Below are 7,994 nucleotides of genomic sequence, written 5' to 3' on the forward strand. Positions count from 1 at the left end.
CCGCGCGGCACATGAAAGGCTGGGAATGTTCGGCAGTAACCTTTGATCCGTGAACTATGCGGCTATGTCATACCGCTTCAGCGGTTACGCAGAAAGTAATTTAGTTAAACCATCCCATATGCGCAATAAAACGACTCTCTTGTGCATGTACAGTATGCGTCATATCACAGGGGTGTAAGGTCCTAAAATTCTATAAGCATGCAACGATGCGTAGCAGCAATTTCTACTGAACTACATAAACTCGCGTGGAATTTTAACATATTTTACCCTATTTACATATATATTATTGAAAGCAATCTAAATATGATAACCTAAATTGTACAATATATCGATGGAATATATATCCGCGATATATAATTATTTAAACAAGAAAGTAAGATAAAATCTCCAATTTTGAAAGAACATTAATCTAAATCTTTTAGCCAACTGTTAGGTGCTAAAAGCAAAATTAAAAATAATAATATTTAACTTAAATTTACAAAACTAGTTTCTGTAAATAATTCAATACAAAACAATTTTTAATTTTTGAGGAATATATATAATTATTAGAATATCATAGATATTGTTAATTCTTAACTTATATTACATTATAACATTAAATATTTTTGAAAAAAATCTGATTGTTAATTTGCTGAAGCGTCTCATCATATATGTGTAATACTTTTTAATAAAACGAAATACTGAACTACGAAATTGCATTAAAGCTGACGTTCCAAAAAAAATTGAAAAAACATTGTCCTTCGATGCATTTGGCATGCTGTGAGTATTAAAGCTTCGTAAGTGCATAATTCATTGCACACAACATTGACAGGTTTCAAGCTTCCAATATACACAAAATTTATGCGCGCATTTGTTAGACACTTTGAAAACACGCGTCGGAATCGAAGGATACTAAAGCGAAGGGTGCTGTTACGTGACACGCTGCGGAAAATTGGTCGTAGTCTCTTCCGCGTCCCTTTCTCACCGTATAAAAGTTTCTTTATGCAAATATCGCAAGTCGCCTCAAGATTGACAACAACTTATACCGCTTCAGCGAAACTTCCCGCTGTTCTTGTTGAAGGGACAAAGGCACACGATATCACGAAGGCAGGCATTTCACCGCCACGTGGAACTTAAGCTATTCGAGTTATTTATCCTAAAGATTGCAAAGTATGCTTAAGTACGCAACGCATCATGTACTAATCAATACGACAAACTCGAAATATAACATACTGATATATTTCTTTATAAAGAAATACTATAATATTAAATAGTATCGATCATTTTATGTAATTTTCTTATACACATCTAGTGGATAATAAATTTCGTTTATTCGCAATTTATTTTTCTTTGCAATTTTCAGACAAAAGCATAATATTCATTTCTATTTTTACAGAATTTTTAATTTATCGATTTATTGAAACTAAGTTTTCTATTTGTTAAAATAAATAAACGCAAAATAATATTTAAATGAGATCAAACACGGATTTTGTTTCAATTTTATAAAATAAAAGAAAGAGAAAAAAGAAAAATAAATTTAATAAATATTTCAAAATATAATACGGACTGATATACGGACTGATATAGCTAACTTAAGCTTTTTGTATTTTTATTATTTTTTCTGCAACAACCATTTGTAAAAAATAAAAAATTATTACTATTATATTAGAAAATTTATATAATCTCTAAAAATATGTATGTTTGAATTGTATAACAGATATTATTCAACATTATGTAATTATATCACGTTTTAATATTTATTTACTTGAAATATCTTCTCATTGTAGAGAATTTCAATAAAACATAAAATATTGTCGTCGTTTTACGAGTTTGCCTGCGTATTTTCTCAAATTTTCTTCCAGCTGTAACGGATATTACATATAAGCGAAATGCAGCTATCGTTTGCGTTTAAGTGCGCAATTGTAATTTTTCGATTTCATTTACGAAGAAATACCTTAGTGGATAAGGCGGACAATGGCAACAGTAGGTATGGCAATTTTCACCACTGTCCTCTCCACCTCGCCCCGTGCGAACGTAAAGAAGTGTTAGCCCCGCAACCAATGTTGTTCACGGTCCAATACATCTTATCGACTTTACTTCGTATCCTATCTACGCGGGAAAACTCTCATTCTTTCCCTCTGCCGCACCTTCTGTCCTTCTTTCGTCCGTCTTCCTGCCATAGTTCGACTCACCCTAACCCCCGTGCCGCCACTTTACCATCCGCTTTCCTTCTTCCTCTTTCTCGAGATTATTTTTGTCTACGGCTTTAAATCTTCTCTCGGTACTTTCAAATAAAGTTTACGGTAGCGCCGGAGTTGATTTATATCGAGAGAAAAAAGGAGAAACGCGCGGGAGAGAAGTAACTGTGTCCGCGCAGCTATATGTGTGAACGCGAGCGCAATAGTCGCGGCATTCCGCGCCTCTGAATTGCAGCTACACCCCGCAGCCTAACTCCCCCGATGCCCGTGTGTTATACGGACAACGCTTTACGCGATATTAGCCCGCCACGACGTTTACACTCGTTTCCAGGTTGCGATTCTCCGTAAAGTCACATTGCCACCGGCGAGCACGACGCTCAATGCTCTCCTCGGGAGAACCGCGCATTTATCTCGTTTAGATCGCGAGCATGTCGGGAAAACGATCAACAATTCACATTTGTCCCGCATTTAGTGGTTTCTATACTACGCCACGTGTGATGAGATAAACAGATGCCGCATGCCGGTTGAAGAGTAAATAAAATTTTTCTAAATTTTATTCTGCGTTTCAGAAATGTGCAATAGAAGATAAATATTACGTCTACACAAGTGTCTTATAGCAACATATTTTCTTTTTCTAAGAAACAGTGCATTATCGGCGTATGTCATGTGTGCAAAAATAATGTGTAAAATTAAGTTTTATTTTTTATTACAATTAATTTTATTTTCGGAACGTTCTTATTAACTAATTTTTGTTCTATATTAATTTATTTTTGTTCACAACCTACAATTTATGATCATCTTTACAAATCAAAATATTTAAACAATTATACACGTATCCCAGAGAAGAGAGGCTTCTGAAAAAATGTCTTGTTCTTTTTAAATGGCAAACAATAAATTGCAACCAATACCTAACTGCAATGCTCTTGCCAGTTAAATTAGCTTGCGTTAGGTGCGTCTCTCTTGGCCTGCAATTCCAAAGTAAACCGTGAATCTGGCTCTGCGCGTTACAGAGACCCGGCTGCGAAGTCTTATCGTAAGCTATACACTTCACGGAACAAGAGGGAAATACAACGACTAGTCTATCTATAAACTATTACGCGGGGACTGCACCCTCGTTACTGCCTCTGCGGTTCTGTAGATAGAGGAAGAACTTGATTTATCGATACTCCGTTTAATTTCTGTTTCCTTCTCATTGCGCGCGAGGTTGATTTCATTTTACGCGTGAAGAAGAATTAATTGCTCATGAAACTTATGTATTACCATAAAAAACAAGATTTTATAATTACGTTTAAAAAATGACAATATCACACATGTACCATTGTAAATAACATAACATTCTTAATACAACTAATGTGTCAATTGTTATTTAGAACACGATTAAAAATCTGGTTAATTGTTAAGACTTTAAACAATACTATAATTTTTTAATCAAGTAAAAAAGTTTATTAAATATTATCGACATAAAATAAATTAACAAATTCTTGTTAAAAATTGTAACTTCTCAAACAGAAATAAACATAATAGTCAATAATGTATTCGTGTTGCATTGCACCCAAATTGATACAATAAATTGTTACTGTAATATTAGTTAATATTTTATTTAAAGCTTCAAAGTTTTGTTTTTTAGGTATAGGCGTTACAGTTTATTCTTTATGATTTATACGCTGCGGTTAAAAATATCGACACGACGGATGCAGCGGCTCAAACAGCCGCGAGTGTGACAACATTATTGGATAACCAATGTTACACTAGTCATACGTCTCACTAATACTACTAAATCTCTGTAATGTGGGATTTTACAGCCTGTATCCAGGTGTGAGGCAACGAGGTGCACATCTGGCGGCAAACCACGTGTTCACCTACACACGCTTAATGCTCAAATAGCGTGTCTGCCAAACTGGAAGAAAACAGCGAAATCTGACATGGGTGAAAACGTACATGCCAGTTATATTACACACATGGATCATACATAATTTCGATGAGCACCAAGCGCACGCGCAATTCACGTAATTGGAAGGGCCGCGTCGGTCCTCCCCAAGAGACAAGAAAATTAATCTTCTCGTATGATATGCGTGCAACACAAAATTAACTTGGAATACATATTTACAGCGTATGCGCTGGAATCTATTCGGAGTACAAAATTGCACTTTCTGTTAGGAACAATAAAAGAGAACGAGTCAGATTTGACCGATTTAAAATTCTTCTAATATTTGGAAAATCCATTGAAACTCAATTTACGTGTTAAGATATTACCTTTCTAACATTTTTTTACAAGATTTCCGCAAATAAGTATCATGAGGCTGCTATTGGGTACGGTCGGTCGTGCGAAATCTTACGAAAAATGTAAAAAAGACATTCCGTGATTATCAGCGCGCGCGCGAACGAAATTCGTTGGCGGAATGCTAAAAGGTCCCGCCCTTTACAGAAACTGTGTAACGCGACTGAATTCCGAAATCTTCAACGTGAAGGATCGTTTCGTATTCCGAGTGGCGAAGATGTAAATTTCCTCGCGGCGCGGCGCCTTCGCACGTCGAAAGACCGGCAGAAAGGCAAGCGATGTCTGTCCGTAACGTTCCATATCCCCTTGCCCCGTCCGCAACTTCCTTAAGGTATTTCGCTCGTGTTTTCAATACGTAGGCACTGCAGTATTTTCGTAGGTTACGGACAAACTTTTCACTTAAGTTCCTTCATTTAGTCGGCCGCAGCAGTATATTGGTTTGGTAAGTTGTACAGGTCGAACTTCCGGGGCTTCGCTGCGCCCGCTTCCCCCGCGCCTGTCCGCGCAGTTTGTTTGTATTTACTTACGCGCAAGCGGAGAATGTTTTACCTCCCGGTGGCATGAACACTTAGAAAATTTACGTCTCTTGCGTTTCTTGCCACGTTGCGTGCAATCGAAGAAATTACCGGTGCACGCGGATCTACCTGAAACTCCGCGGCAGTTCGAGCTGTGCAATTCTTTGTGCCATCATAGTTATCCTAGGAGCGAGCTCGTTTCAAATTAATTGCAAAACTTTCATAATTATAAGTTATAATTTATATTATCTGTGCAAAAGGCTTTGACTTGAAACACGCGGTTACATGATTGCATTATACGTACGTCTCATTTTAGATCCGTAAGAAACTTCTATCTCTTGTAATATACAAATATAATACATTTTAGCATCGTCCACGTCCGCTTGTCCTACTTCGGTCAATCGATATTGGCAATTTAATTGAATCTCTTAAATATTTATCAAATGTATCTTATATCCTATATCGGAGAAAGAGAATTGCCGATATTTGTAAATACGATTAATCAGAAAGTTATGTTTCGTGAACCACCCCTTTGTAACAAATTTAATGTAGCATTGTAGTCATTAAGGGTAACCTTGTACAATGTGAGATTCATAGGTAGGAAAGTAATGATAAATGCAACGTGAAAATCTTTGTTAATTATGCGTATACCACAAACGAGAGAAGTCTTTGATACAAATTTCAAATAGATTGCGCGCGTTTGTCGAGAGACAACCCATTTTTCCACGCACTCTTTGACTTAGCCGTGTAATACACGCTTCTCGTAATGCGTGGCGCATTGGCATTTACATGAATATGACCTGCATATGAATATGCATTTTAGTCCATGTTACCCATCCATGATATCCGATGCACATCACATGCCAGGCGCGCACGTTGCTGTACCGCTATATGTTCGGACATATAGAACCAAGAAACGCTTATAACGGATGTTACCACGAACAGTGGTGTAGAAGCGATAGAACAATTCTTTTTTGCTACGTTGAAAACAACAACATATTTCTTACATTATGCGTACCTTGGCATTTGTCAAAGGCGTATACTTCAATCGTACCCTTTTGGGAGCGCGAAAGAAGGCAATATCTACGCTTGCATAATTCTATGTTAAACCACTGTAACTTCCATTTCGTTCATTTTCCGCAAGTTAAATTGCGCGGTCGGCTAGTTGGAAATAATGTTACATTTTGCAAATATTTAATTTAACATTTACTAAGCTCGCTTTTGCAGCCAGCCAATTCTTCTTTTCAGATCTTTAACATTCTGATAATGGATACAATAGTTCTAAGAGAGTATCTTTTAGAACAATGAAATAAATTATGGAAATATGAAATGAACTATAGAGCCCGTGATAAAAGTTACTTATTCAAGAAGATAATAGAACTGATAGATTGATTGGATATTTTACCGCGTGTCTCTATACTTTCTTTCTTTACCTCTTATATACTTATATTTCGCGCGAGTTATCGAGTTTCCCTTCGAGCCACTTTTGAATATATCTCGCCGTTTATACGAGAAACGCGTGAAAGTCCAGCGGCAGCAACAATCACCGGTGTGCCTTCAACATTGCGGAATCATGGCGAAAGGGCGAGTAAAAGTAGACATCACGCGCGATTCATGAAAACGATGCACCACGCTGCGATGCCGCGCGGTCGAACGAGCGCGGCGCGTGCACCCGCTGGTGCATGAAGGTCCGCGTTATTCCGCACAAGTATGCGCCCATAAACGCGGCAACTTTCGTTATTTATGGCTGGGCGAGCGGCGTAACTTAGCCGCAGCTACTTTTCGCCGATGTATTTATTTGTTATTCCCGCAACGCAGCTAAAACTGGGACGGTCGCACATGTACGTATACGCCGGCGCGGCTCGAAGACCGTTATTTACCGTGGCCCACGAGCCACGACACGGGCCCGGTAGCGGCTGTTTCGCAAGCTGGCAATAAATATGCATAATGATATGAAACGGGACATTTCCCTACTGGTCATGCGAGAAAAGAGCGCGGTGTCTTACCCCCCGGCAATGTCGCAACGTAACGAAGCTCGACGTTCTTTTTCTCTACGTCGACTTTACATGCAACCGCAATCGCGGTTGCGACATAAATGCAGAATGCAAAATTCGAATCTACCTTGGTCTTAATACCCGGCACAAGTTTATCGAGCGGTAAGAAAAAGAAATATTCAAAGCTCAACAATGTTAACGATAAAGAAGAAGAATACAAGCACTCTAATGCTATCCAGCTTTATATACAGTTAAATGAAAAGTAATATAAAAGAATTAAGTTATTTTTAGATTTTGCGATTTTGTAATTACAATGAAGAAATATGTGTTTTAAAAATATTTGTAAAATTTCTCTTTCTGAGATATCGGAAATCGATGCTAAATGGTAATTAGTTTGTAAAAGAGAGAGCATTGCAGATATGCATTTTCGTTATTTATAAAAAACGTTCAATATTTTAGTGATTCAAGTTGGATCTTAAGAAGTAACCTTAATGATTTTTGCTGGCCTTAATTATACCATAAATTTGCAATATGGAGCATAAACGCAGGTAATGGAGTCCTGTCCGCCATTAAATAAGCATTTGAGAATATTGCATGCGATACTCCGGTATAGGAGAGAAAAGATTGCCCATATTTTAGCACATCGACACATTTTTACTTAAACTGTATTTAAAATAAATATCTTTTAAAAATAGAAATTTTAACCGCACAAGCTATTACAAGTTTATCAGTACATTGGTTGAGTACACAAAGTAAATAGCGTAATGACTAATTTACCGGAACTTATTATAGCATTTATACAAATGTAATCATTAGGTATATATTATTTCCACACAAATCGATATTGAATAATGAAACATTTACCTATTTAAATTAATTATAACATTATAATCAAATTGTTCATGATCTATTATAAATGTTCTTATGCCTTTGTAAACACGCAGAATTGTGTTAAACGAAAAACGTGAATAGATCGAAAGAAGGAAAATAGCATAATTATTTTATTTTATTCAAGGAATAGAAAATTTGT

This window comes from Temnothorax curvispinosus, unplaced genomic scaffold, assembly GCF_003070985.1.
Source record: "Temnothorax curvispinosus isolate PA1 unplaced genomic scaffold, ASM307098v1 QBEX01000525.1, whole genome shotgun sequence".
NCBI lineage: Eukaryota > Metazoa > Arthropoda > Insecta > Hymenoptera > Formicidae > Temnothorax > Temnothorax curvispinosus.